The sequence below is a fragment of the Musca autumnalis genome, unplaced genomic scaffold (genome assembly GCF_047663935.1).
Source record: "Musca autumnalis isolate F117 unplaced genomic scaffold, ASM4766393v1 scaffold_2, whole genome shotgun sequence".
Lineage (NCBI taxonomy): Eukaryota > Metazoa > Arthropoda > Insecta > Diptera > Muscidae > Musca > Musca autumnalis.
In genome coordinates this window covers 127,348,551-127,370,916 of record NW_027411755.1, presented here as the reverse complement: position 1 = coordinate 127,370,916, position 22,366 = coordinate 127,348,551, and the positions used below count along the sequence as shown (strand labels likewise).

General features: G+C 37.3%; 1 protein-coding gene across 3 annotated transcripts in view; it reads left to right on the top strand.

Annotated features, from left to right (window-relative positions):
- Positions 1 to 22,366, top strand: part of papi (tudor and KH domain containing protein papi) — a 61,847-nt gene that overhangs the window by 14,916 nt on the left and 24,565 nt on the right. Inside the window, exon 1 of one of the 3 annotated variants that reach the window (XM_073969281.1) lies at positions 18,388 to 19,243. The exons of 1 other annotated variant lie outside the window; for it this stretch is intronic. The gene's annotated coding sequence lies outside the window, so the exon portion shown is untranslated. Of the gene's footprint in view, positions 1 to 18,387; positions 19,253 to 22,366 lie in introns of those variants that run through there. One more of the 3 variants, XM_073969283.1, reaches the window with a different exon arrangement.

Below are 22,366 nucleotides of genomic sequence, written 5' to 3'. Positions count from 1 at the left end.
ATCAGAACTGTCTGAGAAGCTTTTACAGATCTGATCCAACACGACTCTCCAACCTCTCTGGATCCTCAGTATGCTGAGTCAGATAAGTTGTAACTAACAGAGAACAACCTCTAATAGATGTCTGCTCTTCTCTCCTCTGCACTCAACGGATACGTCGCGGACCAAAAATGGATCGTGGTAGTTCCCCTAAAATAAATAACTACGATGGGGAGGAAAAAAAGGGGAAGATGCGGTATAGGGCCTAAATAACCCAGTACCGGCAGCAAGCGTTGGTGAGACCACAAGCCGTGTGTCGTCGAGATCAAGTGATTGTGGTTCGGTTGTTTTAGGTGTGGATGCCTTGGCGCATACAGCTGTACTTGCCAGAAGTGAACAAAATACCGAACCGGCGATCTTTAAGTCATCGTCCTTAAAACCAAGATGGGTCTACGGCCGACAGGACCGATTCTTTGGGCGGGGGCGTCCTACGCGGGACTCTGAACATTATTGAGGATACTTTAAAGAGGCAAAGTAGGGAACTCCTCGACCAACTGGACAGACTTGTTTCAGAAGAGCAGAATCAGGATACACTCCCGGCAGACATGTTACTCAACTTGACCTAACTGATGGCGAGCTGAACACTACGGTCATCCCAGCCAAGACGTAAGTAAGAAGGGAGTATGGACTCTGATGTTCAACTGGCAGCAAGCCAGTTCAAGATGGTCCTATATCGGCGCATACCGATAAAAAACTTCAGAAGTAGGATGAATTGGATCATTGACTGATGACGGGGAATCCAAAAAGACTCAAACAACAGTCAATGACTCTAATGACATAACTACCAGAGAAGTTAAGGATACGAAGCACTATAAACGTACTGTGACATATCTACGCAAGTTCGTGGAAATATATCCGAATTTGCATACTGAGAAAGACATCTGTCTCCTTTATCAGAAGCAAGCTGAGGTACATCATGAAGTTGGAGAGAATTTACCAGAGAAATGCGTAAGTAGCTGATTTTGATACTCATGAGCCGCATGCTAAAAAATAAGTGTATGTGCGGCTTGCTCCTCTAAAATTACCATCAATGTTTTGGTATGTGTGTATGTATAAATGAAGAAAACAAAAACCACATGATGTTTATTGTTTGTTTTCATTCACTCACACTGTAAGTGAGAGAGAGAAGCAAATGCAAAAACAACTCAGTGGGCGCCCTCACTATACAGTCCTTGCAAAGAAGAGCGTCCCTGCTATAAAGCCAGAAATGTGCCTCATCACTGAACAAAATTAGGCTCGAAACACACTCCCCATATAACGCGAATTTTCGTAATAAAGTTGAACGATTTGTAAACGTTGTAGAGGCGTAAGCTTTTCTATGATAAAATGCCAAACAGTACTAAACAAAAACATTAACACGTGACACGACTCAGGCACGAGGCACGAGGTGACACGAAAAAGGCTGTTGAAAAAAGTACCTGTTGTTGGATCACGCGTTATTTGAATATTATGAGCAATACCGAAACCGAGATGATTATACTGCCGTGATGATACTAATATCTCAACAATCGTTACGCTAGATCCTGTTCAACTTAGAAAGAGTCTTTCTATCGAAACAGAGGTGAAATCTATCAGATTAACCTGGAATCAAACCAAGTGAGATAGAAACTGCTATTGTCGGCGCCCAATGTTCCAGTTAGAGTTAAATATTAATAATAATTAAAATAACCATTAAAGGACTCTTAAGAAGTTCCATCCTTGTCAACAGTATTTTCTCCAGAAACGTTGGAATCATCCGATAACTTTACAGGCGCTAATATAATCGCAATATCGTTAGCCTTTTCGGTAGTGGAGCTGCAATTAAGGGTGATGTGGAAATAAGCGCACGAGACACGCATGTTGTATTGGAAGCCAATGTGTTGTCACAACTTTACTCACTGGCGCCCAATATTGTTTCATTTCCCTTAAGATAGTAGCGCCCAGTGTTGTTTTCATTTCTGTGGCGCTTAATAAATGTTACATATTTCCAAATTTCCATTGCTCGCTCCATTGTGAGGCTCCCAATTGTCCATTTCCCGTATGTTAGTATCCCGTTAAAACTATCGGCAAATCATCGGATATATCGCAAACACTTGTTAAAAAATTTCTAATCCGAAATTTCAGTAGTCACAACTTTTAGTCAGTGGCGCCCAATGTGGTTTCATTTCCTTTGAGTGATTGGCGCACAGTGTTGTTTTGATTTCTGTGACGCTTAATCTTATTTCAACATTTTCATTTCTCAGTGTTTCGTGGAGGCCAAAGTTTTTGCAAATTATAGGATTAACGTTGTTCTCATTATTCGAACTTGTATGGCGCCCAATTTCTTATTTCGAGTAACTTAATTACTAGGGTTAACGCTCGGCAAAACAACAACGCAACGCTTCTATTCAAGACCATTATGGAACTCTATTGTTACATTGAACATTTCACGCTTTCGGGAATTATTGTATTTTGAATCAGGGATCTTTCGTATTACGGGTTTTAGATTATGAAAATAGTCATATAGACATTAACTTCAAAGTACATGGACACAAGGGAACTAACGGAATGAAATACAAAACACTCAGTGCAGTATTGCCGGATGTTTGCAGGACCACAACCTTCTTCTGAATATTTTTTATTGTCTTTCAAAGTATTCTCCATCAAGATGTATACACCTGTTATCGAAGCATTTATTCCATTTCGATTGAGACACATCCAAAACATGATTTTTTAATATTTCAACAGCAACTTTTGGCGACGAAAACGTTGACCACGGATATTTGTGATCTTTTGCTTTGTAGTACTTCTTCCACGAACAACATTCGTTGGATTTGGCTCGTCTTTGGCCAATAGCTGTTTTGTTTCGGGCTCATACTCATATATCCATGATTTGTCACATCGCACCTAACAATTTTTTCCGAAATTCTTATTTTTTTTATAAATTTGACGATTTCTCTAAAGTTTTCCTAGAAATTGTACCGATTTTTATACCCTACACCACACAGTGGTAAGGGGTATTATGTCTTTGTGCATTTGTATGTAACATACAAAAGGAAACGAAATAGACCCATAGTTCCTTTTGGGGATATACATATAATCACTTTCTGAGTCGATTTATGCATGTCCGTCCGTCTGTCTGCCTGTCTGTCCGATTCAGCTGAAAATTGGGGACAACAACTTTTTTAGCCATAGGAAGAACGCTATTGGTGAAAATCGGTTCAGATTTGGATATAGCTCCCATATATATTTTCGCCCGATTTCACGTATTTGCTGCACCAAACACGCTATATACGTCCAATTTTGATGAAATTTTGAATGTGTGACTGAATTTTGTCTACAAATAAGTGTGCCAAATTATATAGAAGTCGGGTCAGATTTGGATATAGCTCCCATATATATTTTCGGCCGATTTCACGTATTTTCTGTACCAAACATGCTATATATTTCCGATTTCGATGAAATTTGGAATGTGTGACTGAATTCAGTCTAGAAATAAATGTGCCAAATTATATCGAAATCGGTTCAGATTGGGATATCGCACCCATATATATTTTCGGCCGATTTCGCGTATTTGTTGCTCCAAACACGCTATATAAGTCCGATTTCAGTGATATTTGGAATGTGTGACTGAATTCGGTCTGGAAATAAATGTGCCAAATTATATCAAAATCGGTTTAGATCTGGATATAGCTCCGATTTATATTTTACATATTCACAGTGGTGTAGGGTATCATATAGTCGGCCCCGCCCGACTTTGATCCTTTCCTTACTGGTTTTTAAGGTTTTTTATACCCTCAGCGTTTATGCTAACGAGGGTATATACACTTTCATACGGGCAAAATGTGCCTCATCGAAATAAGGGATTTAGACCCCAAGTATGTTTGGAAGAAATTCGTTTCAGACAATTTGGAGTCGATTTAGCAATGTCCGTCCATCTGTCTGTCTGGCTGGCTGGTGCGTACGATAACTCTCAAACGGGGGAGCCGATTTGGTCCAAAATTTGGCTTTCGTAATATTTTGTCCAAACTTAGTCCACTCTTTCAGGTACCTCTCCCACAAAAGTTCGAAAATGAGTAACCGATTTGGTCCATACTTGGCACATCGTGAAATTTCTACCAGGCATAGGTGAGGTTCCAATATGGACTCTAACGGTCTACTCCTTTTGGGTACCTCCTACACAAAATTTCGGAACAGTTCAGTTTAGGACTTGCTCTCGGATCGTTTTGATTTTTGTTGTAACAACTTGTGTTTGCTGCCCCCATTACGAAGTTACAAGTTTTATCAGGGGCAAGCCCATACTTCCTGAGAAAATAGCCAGAAAGTTGTAAAAATTCCCTATGGCACTATGTGTAGTGATTAGAGCGCACTTTGCCCATCGTAATATTTCGATCGCGCTTGAATATGGACTATGTATGTCAACTCCTTCAGGTACCTCCCACACAAAATTTCGGAAAAATGCAGTTGAAGGACTGCTTTCGAATCGCTTTTATCTTTGTTGTAACAACTTGTATTCGATGCCACCATGACGACGGTGCAAGTTTTTTTCAGGGGCAAGTCCATACTTCCTGAGAAAATAGACCGAAAGCTGTAAAAATCCCTATTGCACTATGCGTACGATAACTCTCGAACGGATCAGCCGATTCCGTCCAAAATTTGGGCTTCGTAATATTTAGTCCAAACTAAGTTTATGTTTGAAGATTGGCACTGTCGCTGCGCACCTTCCGGTACCTCCCCCCACTCCAAAAGTTAAAAAATTACATTAAAATAGTACTCGCTATAACTGCTGAACGGAGCAACCGTTCAAACCTTGAGTCTACTAATATTTTGTCCAAATGTAGTTTTACTTTCCTCACACACAATAGTTCAACATTTTTGTTGAAGCGCAGTTTAGGATCTATTCGAAGAAACTTTGGAAAATTATACCGATGCTATTCTTTGTGGTCCTGTTTAAGCGATTTTATGTTCTTCGTGGACAATACCATGCTTCCATCGTGACCCAAAACCTCTTAAGTTATACGGTGACCAACTGAAATGACTGGTGGGCACAAAATCTATCAAAATGAATGAATTCCGAACTAAGATCCGCTTCCTAAATGGACTATGTCGGCCCATTCCTTCAAGTACATCCTCCGCAACACATTTGTTCTTCAAACCAAATATATTTTTTGTCGGAAATTTTCGATACGGGCTACAAAATCCGTAATCCGTAGATTCGATATTGTCAATAGATAGACGTTTCAATTCACACAGGCTGAGGGTATATCTCTGTCGGCAAAGCCGACTGAACTTTTTTATTTGTTAAGGATCTCTGTACATTTTCTGAAGAATCTTCGTTCCAAATTCGTTCGGATTTCTAATAGATTTCTTGAGGGATTTTTTTGTTCGGTTGTTGTCAAAAACAAAGTGATTGGCTATAAAATTCGCATATACATTTTTCTTATTTTTTTAAATATAAATGCAACATGTCATACATAATTCAAGCTACTGTTGGCTCAACATACTTCGTACAGAACGTTTGAAATTAGAATCTTCCATAAATAGCACATTAAAAGAAAATTGTCTCTGAGTGAGGTTTGTTCTGTGATGTGTCAATAACAAAGCCGTCAGCACCGAAGATTTTTTTCCGTTTTTGTATAGAAAATCTAAAATTTTCTTCGAATTTTTCCAGAATTTCTTTCCGAACCGATTTACTTCACAAAATCTATATTTTCCATCGAATTTTCCAGAATTTTTTCCAATTTGGACCGGTTCCTGTCAGAAAGTCTAAATTTTTCTCCGGACCGAACTCGTCGCGAAACTCAAATATATTTTTTTAGAATTTCCTCAGAAAATTGTTTTCGAATTCGGTGACCACATCCATACAACTTTCGTACCGAATTCGGCACCAGAATTGGAAATTTGTTCAGAGATTTGTCCGAATTCGAAACAATTTCGAAAAAATGTTAGATAGGATGAGACGATATTATAAAAGTCCTTTGAAGCACTGCGATTGTGTTGTTACGGAATTAAGTTTAACCTAACTCCGTGTAGACGATGTTTTACTTCCCGATACGATTTGTACTAAATACAAAGAGGGTTCGTTTTGATTACGATTCTACAATCGTCTATTAACGTTATTCACTTCTTTACTACGCACATATATTAACTCTAATAAGCACACAACTGCAGAGTATAGCTGTGTGCTTAGTAGGTTACTCTTTACTGGTGACCGTTTGAATTCGCGATCTGATCAATGTCCTCTGGCACAACTGCCGTTTTTAGACGACCTTCGTCTTTGAGTGAGCGTATTATGTTTGAGGAAAATATGTTTCCTTCATCCATAAAATCATTTTCTCTTTAAGACTAACTCGACCTACTGAAATATGTAGGGTAGCGATTATTTGTCTAAAAGCCATTTCACACTTATTAATTTCTTTGCAAGTCGCCAATTCATTTTATGTGAACGCAAACACTTCAAAATACTTAAGCTTCGTTTATGAATTTTCTTGGAACTTGTCCAGTTTGTGTGTTTAGCTTGCAATTTAATGCCGCCATTGGAACATAAGCGTCATACTCAGAAGATGCTGGATCGTCAGGCACTTAAGAGAATGAAACAGCAATTCGATTTTGTTTATTAATAAAAATGCAAACGAATGCAATTAAGAAGAAGTACATTATTGTTGGTATGTATTTTATGTTATGTATACAATTTAAAAAATTATTATCAACAAAGAAAAGATCTTCAGTTGTTTGAAACTAAAGGCAAAGAAGAGGTTTTTATTTTGTGGTGGAATTTAAAGAGGGATAATATCAAAATTTTAGGCCTGCACTCAATGCAGCTAGTCTTGAAGCTGACAATGATACGAGAGTGGCATTACAATAAATTGATTTGATATGTTACACAGACTAGGCATCAGTTTTTTGTAGAATGTTTTCTGGTCAGAAAGGGTCATAGCCTCAAAAACATTTAAGAATTGAGAATATTCAATTTTTTATCAATGTTATTTTATTAGAAATGAAAAATAACTTAAAATTGATTGTCTTCAACATTAATAGGTCCGTTAAGTTGATAAAAAAACACATTTGTTTATCTTTTTATGGAAATATCTATCAATCAACACCACTAAGAAGAAGCACATTGTGTTGATATCATAATTCGAAAATAAATTTCAAAAATCTCATCGAAACCCGAAATTATTCAAATGCCCCAAAGTTGTTTTACCAGTATAGCCGGCTGGCTGCCGATACACATATGTATGTACGTACTCGTTCTCCCAAAATAAAACTAAAACGACACACGACACGACTTAATAAATGAAAATAAGAGACATGTGTTCAAATTCTGTGTGCTAACTAAAGTCTACCATGACTCGTAACATAGCACAGTGAATTGCCCAGCAAAAATACTCATTACAAATTGGCCTACTTTCTCATTATTTTAACACGGGCATGTCATAGGGAGTAAGTACTTATTTTTTGGTCACTAAAAAGTAGATAAATAAGTAGTTACTCCCTGGTTACTTCAAGTCGTAACTACTTATTTCAGTACTTATTTATTTACTTTTAAGTGCCAAAAAATAAGTAGTTACTCCCTATGACATGCCCGTGTTAAAATAATGAGAAAGTAGGCCAATTTGTAATGAGTATTTTTGCTGGGTTGAAATCACTTATACTTTAGCAGTAAGTATATTCGGGGCTATATCAATTGTCTATCGACATAGAACTTGAAAACGGCAGTAAAGTTGATTGTAATGTGAGACTAAAATCCTCAAAGTAGCTAAACTTGGGGATACATTTGGGAGCGAATAATTAATTTGTTCCTAAGGAAGATTCATAACTGCTCTGTTCCAGGACCTGTAAGATATTATTTTCAAATTTTTTCCAATTTTATAAAGGAAATTCTCAAAATTTCAAACATAATAGATCCTTGCAGATTCTGGAACACAGCAACATGCCAAGTGCTGCCGACCAGCAACTTAAGCATTGTTCCTACTTATGATCTTGTCGTAAATAGGTGTGGATTGCATGGATGACTTAAACATGCTGTCGAACGTTAGGCTAGGATATCTTAGGTTAAAGGGCGCGTAGCTATCGTAGTAGACAGCTACTTCATTCGGAGACCTTGTGGTCCATTGTGTTTATCCTAATACACGTAGAAAAAATATTTTTCGGTTTTGTTGGAAAAATGCCTATTTTTGTTCCAGCAATTAATTTGTTTTGTTCAAGTATTGTAATTGCGAATCCAAAAATACCATAGTTTGCTACAAACAAAAACAACTTGCGATATTCCGCAATATTGTAAAAATCATTAACAATACAGATGATATTATTTATTATTATTATTTTTACAAACACTATTGCCCAGAAAACCTGTTACAGAAATTTTTGATTTTATAATTCGCATCTATACTTTCCACATAACTTTGGTATAAATGTCACATACAAGTATTGATCAAACCCGTTCGTTAATATTGTTAAGGTTACGAAGTTTTTCGGCAAATTACACACACGCGACCCGAACGCAAACTAAGAGATCAAATGTTTTGTTTGCTTCAGTCTTGTACTGAATGTCATGCAAGCAGGTTGATGCCGCTTTATTTGTTTTTTTTTTTTTTTTTGGTACACTGAAAAGATTTTGCAGTTGTACAGCAAATATGTGGAGGGAAGAATTTGATAATGATTTTTTGTTTTGTATTAATATTTTTATTGACGCAGGATGTCTCGTCTGTAATGCAACAATAAAAAATGTATATCCATCTTACCTTAGGCGTCATTATAATACGCATACAAAATATCATTTGATGGCGGGAAATGAGCGAAAAAAATAATATGACAGCTTAAAGATAATTTAACAAATAATAATAGGAGTCTTAATATTATAAAAGACAAAGGCAATTATGATAATGCCACAATCAAGGCCTCATATAAGATTGCTTAGGAATTGGCCAAGAAATGTAGACCTTTTGAAGATGGGGGGTTTTTAAAGAAGTTTTTTATGTCAGTATTACCTTTTTTGGAGATACTGGTAGAAAAATGGAAGACATTTTCAAGAGGTGCCTTTATCTCGGTCCACAATAGTCCACCGCACCGAGTCAATAGGGAAATTCATAGAAAAAAATGTTTTTTATGCTTAGAAAGTCATAAAAATCATTTTTATATATACAATTTGTTTTTTTTTCGGTAAAAAAAAATTAACATATGAAGAAAAATACTCTTCAAATTATGAAGTTATTTATATTATTTTTAATTTAAGTCATACAAAGCGAACACGCCAACAATATATTTTTTCATTTCACACTCAATATGAAAATCATCACCCTGTTCTGTCAGTGTAATTTTACCCACACATAAACAATTTAAGCGCTCGCTCTTCTTGGTCGGCTATGGTATTGATGCGTACAACACATGGTCAAGTTTTGCTGCTTTAACTGTTAACAAAAACAAACAGAACTACTCCATTGAGCTCATCAAAGCACCCACCACAACATAAGGAACAAAAAACCATAACAAATATGAAAAGAAAACACAAATTAGTTTCCTCTCAAAAACACTTCTCAACTAATTCAACCATCAAAACCCAAAGAAGAATGAGAGAGGAAAAACAGATAAAAACAAGAGTCTCATACTGTACATACAAAAAAAAAAAAAAAACACGAGGATAAAGATAAAATGATTCTGTCATACAAACAAAATTGTTTTTTCACCACAGCGTCGAATATCGACAGAAGAGAATAAAATTGTCGAAGAAAAGAGAACAATATTGTCCAGTTAACAAAACCTTTGTTGGATATGACAAAAACAATTGTTGCAATTGACAAAAAGGATTGTTGGACTCACAATACTACATACGGAATCTAATAATATCTTTACGATACACATTTTGATCTTCGAATATTGTAGGATCAATTATATTTTTTTCCTCTGCTCGTAGAGTGCTGAAAAGTGAAGATAAAGAAAATAGATAATTGTGGACAACAGGAATAAGAGATAGAGAAATGGTAAAAGGGTAATGAAGATTTTAGTTGTTCAGAAGAGAGATTGTCTTTATGAGTTTTACGGCAAGAAGAAGCAGACTTGTGTTGGCTCGGTTTAGCAGAATGTTGTCAGCAAAGTGTGTTCACCCATGATTCCCTGTCTCCGGGCCGTGAGCATAGGACAGCTACATAAGGGGGGTTATTCTGAATGAAAACTCCCCGAGAGTTTTCTCACTTTCTCTTAAGTTGAAACGATGGTGAAACAAAACTCACGGGGTATGTTCATTTAGAATAACCCCCAATAAGTGTTCGATACCTTGCATCTAGGTTCATTGTGCCAGATCTGAATATTCTTGTCCCGATATCCTTGTTCCAACTTCCCCATGAAATGGCACAAGGTTGGCCTGATTGAGTTGTCGACTTCAATATCGGTTGACTCGGATCCGCAACGTTCCAGTCCATTCGCTATTTCATTTCCATCAATATATATTGGTCCTGGGTTTTCTTCCATCGCTGCACGGACCAATAGAATTCGGAGCAGGCATTATGCTGCTCCCAACACAAAAAAAAAACAAGTAAAAAAGTATCAGTCGGCTTTGCCGACAGAGATATACCCTCAGCCTGTTCAACTTGTGTATTTAGGGGGTTTCAAAATTTTGGTCGTATGAACCGACAAAAATGTTGATTAAAGGAATGGACCGACATAGACCATGGGTGTGCCATAGGCGGTTTTTACACCCTTCGGGCTGTTTTCTCAAGAAGTATGGAATTGCCCCTGAAACAACTTTTACCATCGTAATTGAGGCAGCAAATGTAAGTTGCTTCAAGAAAAAACAAAGTGATTCAATAGCAGGTCTTAAAATGAACTTATCCAAAATTGTGTGTGGGATGTACGGGATGGAGTGGACAAATATAGTCCATATTCGAACCTGATCTATATCTGGTAGATATTATGAGAATGTGTAAAGTATGGACCAAATCGGTCGCTCCCATCAAGAGTTATCGTGCGCACAATTTTTCCGAATATTTTAGAATTTTTGTGGGGTAGGTACCTGAAGGAGTGGACCGATATGGCTTATCTACGAACTTAAACTAAGTTTGGAAACAATATTACGAAGGCCAAATTTTGGCCGGAATCGGCATTTCCGTTCGAGAATTATCTTGCGCTTCCACCCATCAACATGGTGTCATAAGGTTTGTTTTTCAACTTTCAGGCTATTTTTTCAGGAAGTATGGACTTGCCCCTGAGGAAACTTGTACCTTCGTATAGGGGAGAGTGAATACAAGATGTTACAACAAAAACCAAGGCGATTCGAGAGCAGGTCCTAAACTGAACTTTTCCGAAATTTTGTGTGGGAGGTACTCGAAGGAGTTTACCGATTGAGTCCATATTGGAACCTCATCTAAGTCTGATAGAAATTTCATAATGTGCAAAGAATGGACCAAATCAGTTACTTCCTTCAAGAGTTATCGTACGCACAAATTTTCCGAACATTTTCGAACTTTGGTGGGGGAGGTACCGGAAGGAGTGGACCGATATAATCCGTCGTAGAACTTGAACTAAGTTTGGACAAAATATTACGAAAGCCAAATTTTGGACCGAATCGGTTGATCCGTTCGAGAGTTATCTTGCGCTCCAACCACTACACACGGTGTCAGAGGGTTTTTTGTAACTTCCAGGCTATTTTCTCAGGAAGTATGGACTTGCCCCTAATGAAACTTACAGCGTCGTATAGAGGACAGCGAATACAATTTTCGTAAACAAAAATCAAAGCGATTCGAGACCAGGTTCTAAACTGAACTTTTCCGAAATTTGTTTGGGAGGTACCCGAAGGAGTGGACCGATTGAGTCCATATTGGAACCTCATCTAAGTTTGGTAGAAATTACACGATGTGCAAAGTATGGACCAAATCGGTTATTCCCTACAAGAGTTATCGTGCGCACAAGTTTTGCGACAATTTTTGAACATTTGTGGGGGAGGTACCTGAAGGAGAAGACCTATGTGGCCCATCTTCGAACTTAAATCGAATCTGGACAAAATATTTCGATACCCAAAGTTTGAACCGAATCGATTGATCCGTTCGAGAGTTATCGTGCGCACCAGCCAGACAGACCGACAGACAGACGGACGGACATTGCTAGTTCTACTCAAAATTGTCTGAAACGGATATCGTACAAACATACTTGGGGTCTAAAACCATTATTTCTGTGAGGCACATTTTTGGTCGTATCAAAGTGTAAATACCCTCTTTAGCCTAAAGGCTGAGGGTATAAAAAACGATACAAAAACAAACATATGTAGACTGGTCAAACCGGTATCGAAGAATCCGACCCTACGAACCTCCTAACAACCTCACCCGAACCTCTGAACAACCTCTTCCGAACCTCCTAACAACCTCACCCGAACCTCCGAACAACCTCATCCGAACCTCCGAACAACCTCATCCGAACCTCCCAACAATCTCTTCCGAACCTCCTAACAACCTCCTTCGAATTTTCGAACCTCCGAACAACTACTACACACCCACAATCGGTCAAAAAATAAATAAATTATACCCTCCACCATAATATGGAGGGTATAATTAAATTGGCCATTCCGTTTTAAACACATCGAAATATTCATCGGAGACCCTATAAAGTACATATGTGTATTCTTGATCAGGATAAAATTCTAAGTCGATATATCCATGTCCGTCCGTTCGTCTGTTGAAATCAAGATACAGCCCGCAAATTTTAAGATAGAGCTTTGTAATTTGGTATAGAAGTTTTGATATAGCCTCGTTCTATCAGACCACAAGATTTTCAGTATTTTAAAAGTTTTAGCTTCATTATCACACCGAAATGGCTGAAATTTGTAGTGTTGGGCAATCTCGTTCATTGAGCGGATCGATCTTTTTCATTCCGTTCACCAAAAAGATCAGGGTCGTTCACTTCGTTCGTTGGCTCTTTTTCATTCAATAAAACATTTTAGTTCATCATTTTCTTTTGAATATCGTTCATAATTCTTCTTCTCTACATTGATTGTGTGTGTCAGTTTGTGATGCTTGCGTTAACGCAGCTTGTGTGAGTTTGTGTGCAAAAAAGAAGCAAAGAGAACAAGAGAAGCTAAAGCAAGTTTTGATATAGCCTCGTTCTATCAGACCACAAGATTTTCAGTATTTTAAAAGTTTTAGCTTCATTATCACACCGAAATGGCTGAAATTTGTAGTGTTGGGCAATCTCGTTCATTGAGCGGATCGATCTTTTTCATTCCGTTCACCAAAAAGATCAGGGTCGTTCACTTCGTTCGTTGGCTCTTTTTCATTCAATAAAACATTTTAGTTCATCATTTTCTTTTGAATATCGTTCATAATTCTTCTTCTCTACATTGATTGTGTGTGTCAGTTTGTGATGCTTGCGTTAACGCAGCTTGTGTGAGTTTGTGTGCAAAAAAGAAGCAAAGAGAACAAGAGAAGCTAAAGCAAGCATGGTCACATTTGGCGCGGCGGTGCCGATGATTTTCGGCAATTTACACGCACACGACCCGAATGCACAGAAAGAGCGTACAAAAGTGAACATATGTTTTGATTTGTTATTGTTTTATAGCTTGCGTGAATACAAACCTACTAACACACTGTTATAAGTTGCTAATATTTTGAATACATTCACATTTTCTCCGTTCTCTTTTTGATCATGCCTGAGCTAAAGTAACGAGATGAACGATACGATCTAGTGAACGACATGAGTAACTGAACGATATGACCTATTGAACGATATCATGCTACAATTAAAAAGGTAGAAACAACGGCGAATTGCTACAACAAAGCCACTTTTTTTGTAATGTAAAATGTCAAAATTTTCGCCAAATGATCTCTTGTTGTTTCTTTTTGTCGCTTGTGTTTGTCTATAAAGTGAACACATGCTATCTCTTACCGAATCATATGGTTTTTTTGTTTTGATTTTTCATGGAGAATTCCTAGTTTTTTGACGTTTTAGACTCGATCAGCTGGGCTGAGGCATCTACCTTTTTAATGGATCATGAACGATATCAGCTAACTGAATCATTGATTGTGTTGTGTGTGATAATTTGTGATGCTTGCGCTAGCGCAGCGTGTGTGAGTTTGTTTGTGTGCATAAAAATCATGTTGGTTTTCTAACGTGGTGGTGGATTTGAATATGAACGAAAGAAGCTAAAAGAAAGAGATGAACGATATGATTTACTGAACGATATGAGCTAACTAAATCATTGATTTTTTGTGTGTGCAAATTTGTGATGCTTGCGCAAACGCAGCTTATGTAGGTAGATAAATAATAAATATGGTGGTTCTGCTCCTAATTTTGTAATCAGCAATGTCTTGGCCATCAGGGATCTAAATGAACGACATAAACGAATGTGCTGGATACGGATCCGTTCGTTCTTTTCACGAAATCGTTCCTTGTAACCGGTTCGTTCATGAACGACATAACTCTAGAACTCTAGGTATAAAACTTCATATATCCCCCATAGAACGGTACCTCCAGATTTACCGTATTTTTAGGGTTGTGGCTTCATTATTCAACCGAAATGGCTGAAATTTGGTATTTCACCTTCATTTGGTTTATAAAACTTGCCATATGAAATTTGTTGGTATAGGTCCACTCCTTCATATATCCCTATAGAACGGTACCTCCCTATTTTAGGTATTTTGAAGATTGTGGCCGCAATATTCAACCGAAATTGCTGAAATTTGGTATTTAGCCTTCGCTGGGGGTATAAAACTTTCTCCCCGAAAATTGTCCCCACAGGACTGTACCTCCCGATTTTCGGTATTTTGAAAGATAGTCACATTGTTTTACCGACATTTCTGGAATTTGGTATTTATTCTTCTTCATAAACGAAAGGAAACTTATTGTTCAGTTTTACTTCAATACACCTCGTGGTGGAGGGTATAACAAGTTCGGCCAGGCCGAACATAACGCCGTTCTTACTTGTTCCTACTCGAGTTTACTCTTAGTGTAAACTCTTTCTTACTCTATTTCGAGAATTTTCACTTCCAATTTTTCCAAAACTCGTACTCCTCATGTACTCGTACTCGCAACTACGTTTCACTCGCGAGTAAAATCGAGCAAATCGGAAATATTTTTCGCGAGTGACGAAGAAAAATAGAGAATACTATATTTTTTTCTACTGGCACAAGTACTCGAGCGAGTTTCACTCCCGAGTAGTATACGAGCGAGTATTTCAAAACTCTGTGTGTGAGTGAGAAAATCGATACAACACTTAGTGAGCACGCGAATACTGTTTTCGCTAAGTAGGGGCTCCTCTGGTTTAATGTCTTGATTGGTGCAGAAAAAAAACCTGTCGGAACGCATGAACGCCAATTTAATACTTCAACAATAGATGATTTCAAATCAAATAATTCAATGTACATTTAATGATTCCGCGACCGATTTCGCTAGGTTCACTATATCCATCATGTAACTGTGTTCTTGCGAATGTTTTGAAGATCTTGGCCACAGTTTTCAATCGATTTGGCTTTAATTTGACATTTCGTGTTCTTGAAATACCTATATATTTTTTTGCTATAACTCCCACATTATTTTTGTTCTTTAATCTGTATTGTGATACTCGAACTCTTTTTTTGAGTTACCGACAACAATCGGTAACATTAAAACACAAAATTATAAATGAAATGTTCAAATAAAAGTTGACAACACTATTGCTATTGGTAGAACTTTGCGACTACTTTCTATTGGTCGCTAACTTACCGAATAATATCGTTAATTACCGAAATTATAAGCATTTTCATTTTACCGATTTTTGTCGGTAACTCCAAAAATGTGTTAGAGAATCGCACTACTGGTCGCTCTTTTAAGCAGGGGTGAGCGGGGTGAGCACGCCTGTGTGATGGCACACAGGCAAATTGGAAAATCGTATTCTTAGTTTTTTGTGAACCATGAACAATTAAAAGTTTATTCAATTTTTTATTTATATTTTTTAATAATTTGCATTGTGGACGATTTTAGACAACATTAATGTTTAAAAAATATTGAAATAAGCAATGAAATATCAAGAAGAATAAAATATTAACCCCCAGTTTTTGTAAAAACTTTTATTCTTCTCACACGAATTGTCAAATTTTGTAGATCGATTTACTCGCTTTAGCGCAAATGTAGAGCGTTGATTTTTAAATGAGGAATCCTTAACGATATATGGAACGGGTATACGAAAAATTAGATGTGTATGCCATCTGGGGGCTGAGCTATGAATGCCTAAATTATTACGAATATAGACGAACGAACAAAAATAAGTTACAAAAACTGGGGGTAATTCTCCCTTAAATTTCCCTCTCTCTCGATTTTGCTCAGCTCTGCTTTTAAGTATTGTTCGGAAGATCGATCTCACTCAGGAAATCGACAAATCCAATTCTACTTTTTTGGACCTAACAAACACTGTGTTCAGACAAAAGAGAGAGAGAGGGTAAACAGAAGACCCTGTTGTAGCCGGTTTATTTGGTTCATGTGACAGCAACAACAAAAGTACAACTGAAAAGATGTGCCTTGAGAAAATGTATGTCTATCCGTCTGCGTTAACTTACAAAGTCAAACAAGCGAAAGGTTGGACGCAGCGTTGCCAGTATTTTTTAGACTCTTTTCCCCAACTTGCCCAAAACTTTTCCCCAAAATTCCCCAGATTTTATTGAATTTCCTCAAAAAAATCCCCAAAAATTTTTTAACAAATAATTACAAAAAAGCAAATCTAGTTTTATTTTACTATTGAAATTCATATCATTAAACTTGTAAAATATTCTATACACTTATATATGAATTAAATTAACGATATTGAAAACTTCACTTTCAAGTGATTCAGAATCATTAGTCTCATTGGATTTATATAAATTTGTATAATGGAAGAGTTGTAACATTTCTTTACGTGGGTCAAAATTTTACATCTTTGTGTCAGCTTGAGTCCATATCTTGTTGTAAGTCAAAATTTCTACAAAAAATGGAGTTGTTAGAAAATTGATTATTTATTCTAGTAACTCGTACTGCATTTTATTTCTGAATATGGTTCAAAATAGAAGACTCTTTCTACTTAAGAATTACTTGTTGGAACGGAAAGCATATTTAATACCATCTCCAATTTACGAATGATAACTTTCTCCATTGCGATTCGTAAACAATCGTAGAGATTTTTGTGTTGACAACTGGTTCTAAAAAGGTTCGTATAGAGATAAAAATGTGTTGACCCAATGAATTGCTGCAAATATTGGGGTAAAATTGCTTGTAAGTTTAAAAATTGCATATTTGTAGGCATCTGTTTCAGCATATATATTAACAGCGTTTAAGATATTCGGCACTGGTCTTTTTAACTTTAATAATTGTTTACTCAAAAAAAGTACACGTCAGAATTAAAGCCTAGGTCTTTTTCAATCGATTCCACAATTTTTTCAATATCTTAATTTTTTTATAAATGGTTTCAATGTTCGAGTGCACAGGGAAGAATGCATATTAGCAGTGTGCATCGGTTTGAAAAATTAGATTAAGGCCCGTTCTTACATCTTTTATTTAAAATCCCTTTTTGTTATACCTTACTTTTAGAAAAATAAGGAATAAAGTTCGCATTACCAGGGATTTGTTATTACACCTTCCATTCCATTTCAAGCAAAACAGTCTGTATACATCAAATTTACTCAAATCGGATTGGTTGATTGAATTTGCTCTCAAATGTTTGTTGTTTGGGCGCACTTTAAATTTTAAAAGGAACACAAAGGAATAAAATGCGGGTTATCTGTCCGATATCAGCCAACATTCAACAACAAAAAGGATATAATAATGGGCCTTAGCATATTCATCTCTTTTATAATTGGAGCCATGAATGTTAAATAAAGTTTAATTTCATCATTGCCCATCAATCCAGAAATCATTTCTGCAGTTAAGTCCCCTTCAGCAGTAGAAATGATGGAAAATGTTATTTCAATTCAACCCACTGTTCTATACGCTGTCAGTCGTCGAACCGCATGATAACACTTCAAATCTGTCATAAATTATTACAGCTGCGACCAGCTAGTATATGATGTATGTTATTTGTGCGTCACGCGTGCGCTACTACTATTCAGGTACTGAAATTAAAAAAAAAGATAAGATAATCTGAAGTAATTAGTTAAAAAAAGAAATTCCCCAAAAATCCCCAAATATTTTTCAGATTTCCTCAAAATTTTCCCAATTCCCCAAGTCGAATTTTTTTTCCCCATTTCAAATAAAATTTCCCCAATTTGGGGAAAAATCCCCAATACTGACAACGCTGGTTGGACGGACGGACGAACGAACGAAATTGCTAACTTGTTTTTATTTTCATTTAACACCAAATTCCCATTCTCTGAGAATGGCTATTTAGTAACTGTTGTTGGTAATGAATCAAAAGCAAAGATGATGAGAGAAGGAGAAAAGTCAAAAGCAAAAACAAATAAACAAAAACACTTGTTACTCAAACACTGGCTATGGCTGGCAGGGTCTTATGGTCGGTCCGTCATATGGCTGAGAATATTATTTTTTGAGGTGGTTTTTAGTTGACATTCATTAGCGGTAACGAACGCAGTGCAACAAAAGATTTGCTCACCGCAAAATTGGCTACCAAATATAGACGCGAAAAATAAGAAAAAATAAACATAAAATAAATAAATCATCTTTAAGCACCAAAATAAGTGAAACACACAAAAAATGAAAAAATAGAAATTCTAAAGATTTATTGCAAATTTGCATTAACGACAAACACAATAACGATCTCCATAAAAATACAAACCCCCCAAAAAAGTGTATGAAATCATCAGAGAAAAGAAAATATACAACTATCCCCCAACCAATTTTTGTGATAAATTGAATTCAAATTTTTATCAAACAACAAATTCAAATAAGGGAAAAATTCTTAAACGAAATAATTAAAAAGAAAATCTCAACCTATGGAGTGGCCTGTAATTAAGAAAAAAGAAAATAATTAAATTAACCATTAAAATCCATTTAACCACAGATGCGTATGCGTAATCCAAATGTTCGTTATAAGAGAACGTTTCGGTTTTTATGTAATTTTCTTAGGTTGAAGAAATAACGAAACACTTTTGGTTTGAAAAAAAAAAACAAGGAAAGACATCATCCACAAAAACAGAAACAACAAACGAGCAGAGACATCAACGTGAAAATATTTTTTGGTTTTCAAAAATAAAACAAATCTCTCTCGCCGCCCTTCCTCCCCCCGTGAAATACACTTCGCTTTACTACGACGCTTCACCCACAATTTATTGTGCATATTGTTGTGCATAGCTAACAAACATCAAAGGTTGGTATGGTACATCCCGTTAAATACCCACTACAGCTCATTTATTGCCATTTTACGCAATTTCATTTAACAGTTTTCCCCATTAAAAATAACGTATTTTGTCATAAAACAAACCAACAATAACAACAACACAAACAACAATATGATTTGTTATAGTTGTTGATTACTGCTGCCTGCGTTCATTATCAAGGTCATGCGTCTATAAATTCACTGACTACATCATGAATGAGCCAATGAGGCAGAACGTTTTTTTCTTGTTTTGGGGGTAAATAAACTAATTATAATACATGGACTGGAAAGTTCCGGGCGAAAGAAACACTAAGACGCCCCCAGTTTTTACTGTGGTTTATTTAACTTGCTTTGGTGTCTGTTGAGTTCAAATCTACCCTGCCGGCATTTGGAAGTGAGTTTCTCACTCCCTCGCCTAAGACGCCACTCCGGATTACACAAACAATTTCTATAGCATTATTATCGCGTATGCCGACACTTCGAAGTGACTTCCAAGGCGATTGTTTACATCTACTTAATCCAAAGAATAAATTCTATAAAAGGGCCTACTTAAAAAATAAAAATAAAACAATTAAAATAAAAATATAAAAAAATAAAGAAATAAAAAACTTTTTTTAATTCCAAGAACTATCGCGGAAATGATCTCCAAGAAGTGTCGCTGGAGTGGCTTCCAAGACGACGCGCGGGCGTTGGTCATTTCTTCACAACTGAGGTCACTTCAGAGTAACTTCTGCAACTATCGCCGCGACTGTTTTCATCGCCTAGGCGGCCTATGTCACTTCCGCGATAGTTTTTGCTTCCAGGGTAGTAACTCATTTTTCACACACTTGGAATTGACCAATGGAACTAAAACTTTGCACATTTTTCAGATTTGGATGACAATACGTGAATATCAAACCAAAACCAATATGGGTCCATTTTTTCCTATAGCCTCATGTTGGCTGTAATTTGGTTATGGGGTTCCGTTGAAGGTGGAAAGGACATGTTGAGAGGGGGAAGTTCGGAGGAGGTTGTTCGGAAGTTTGGTGGAGGTTGTTCAGAAGTTCAGAAGAAGTTGTTCGGAGGAAGTTGCTCGTAATTTCGGTGGAGGTTGTTAGTTCAGTGGAGGTTGTTGGGAATAGTCAAATCTATTTACTAAAAAAAAAATAAGTTACAGTGTAGGTATTATTTATAAATGCATTAAAAACTAGAAAATAATTTTCTCTTGGTCTCATGATGGGATCTCTCATCAAATGACAATAAACGGCAAGCATTTTATTTGAGAAATCCCACCATGAAAAACATACTTATTGAGGCTAAGAGAAAAATTATTTTCTAGTTTTTAGTGCGTTTATAAATAAAACTTACTTACTTAGCTGGCCCATTACAGAACATTTGTTCTATAGGCCGAACTAAGAAAAGATCTCCAATTCTCTCTATTTGTTGCTTCGCTTTCTGGAATACCGCGCCTTTTCATGTCATCATCCACTTGTTTGCGCCATCTATTCCTTGGCCTGCCAATTCTGCGTGCACCGCCAAGCGGTCCGTGTTTATACACCTTTTTAGCGGGGTCATCATCGCTCATTCTTATGATATGGCCTAGCCAACGCAATCGCTGCATCTCGATACGTTTAACAATATTGATGTCGTTGTACAGCAGATACAGCTCGTGGTTCATGCAACTTCGATATTCACCGTCAACGCAGATTGGTCCGTAGATCTTTCGAAGAATTTTTCTCTCAAACACACCAAGCACTGCCATGTCTGCTTGCGCAAGTAACCAGGCTTCGAAGCCATACATCAGCACGGGTAGTATCAGTGTTTTGTAGAACGTTATTTTTGTTTGACGAGATGTGGCTTTGTTTTTAAACTGCTTACTTAAACCAAAGTAGCAACTGTTTGCCAATACGATTCTTCTTTTTATTTCACAACTGATGTCGTTTGTTGTGTTTACGGAGGTGCCGAGGTAGACGAAGTCTTTTAGTACCTCAATATTATAGGAACCAACTTCCACAGTCGGTCCGAGCTCAATGGACGCATTGCGCGTCGACACCATCAACTTGGTCTTCTCACCGTTTACCGCCAGACCCACTTTAGCAGATTCTCCTTCGACCTTCATAAAGGTATCGGTTACTTCTTTTACTGATCGGCCTATGATGTCTATATCATCAGCGTAAGCAAGTAACATGTGACTATTGGTGTAGATTGTGCCACTTCTTTTGACGTTTGCCTCTCGTATAACCTTTTCCAGCAGGATGTTAAAGAGATCACACGAAAGGCTGTCTCCTTGTCTGAAACCTCTTTTGGTACCAAACTCTTCGGAGAGGTTCTTTCCTATTTTAACTGATGACCTCGTGTCAGTTAAAGTCATTTTGCAAAGCCGGATGAGCTTTGCGGGGATACCAAATTCAGACATGGCTTGGAATACCTTTGAACGCAGCGGGCTGTCGAAGGCTGCTTTATAATCGACAAAAAGGTGGTAGGTGTCGATCTGCATCTCTTGGGTCTTCTCCAGGATTTGCCGCAGGGTAAATATCTGGTCAATGGTGGACTTACCAGGTCTAAAGCCGCATTGGTATGGTCCAATTATCTCGTTGACCATAGGCTTTAGTCGTTCGCACAATATCCCTGACACGATCTTGTAGGCAATAGGGAGTAGACTTATGCCCCTGTAGTTAGAGCATACAGTCTTATCTCCCTTCTTGTGGACGGGGCACAGGATACTCAGGTTCCAATCGTCGGGTACTCGTTCTTCCTGCCAGATGGTGCTAACTAGCTGATGAATACACCTTATCAGCGTGTCGCCTCCGGTTTTGAACAGCTCGGCTGGTAAGCCATCGGCTCCTGCTGCCTTATTATTCTTCAGCCGATTTATTGCTGTCTTTACCTCATCTTGGCTGGGCGGTATACATTCAATACCATCTTCTGGGATTGGGACTGTGGTATCTTCGTCGTCTTCGCTGCTATTGGATACCAACAGTTTTGAAAAATGTTCTTTCCATATCCTGAGTACACTATCTGTATCAGTTACCAAATTACCTTGCTGGTCTCTACAGGAGGATGTGCCTGCACCAAAGCCATCAGTTTGATGCTTGACTCTTTGGTAGAATTTTCGGACTTCATTCTGGCTCCTGT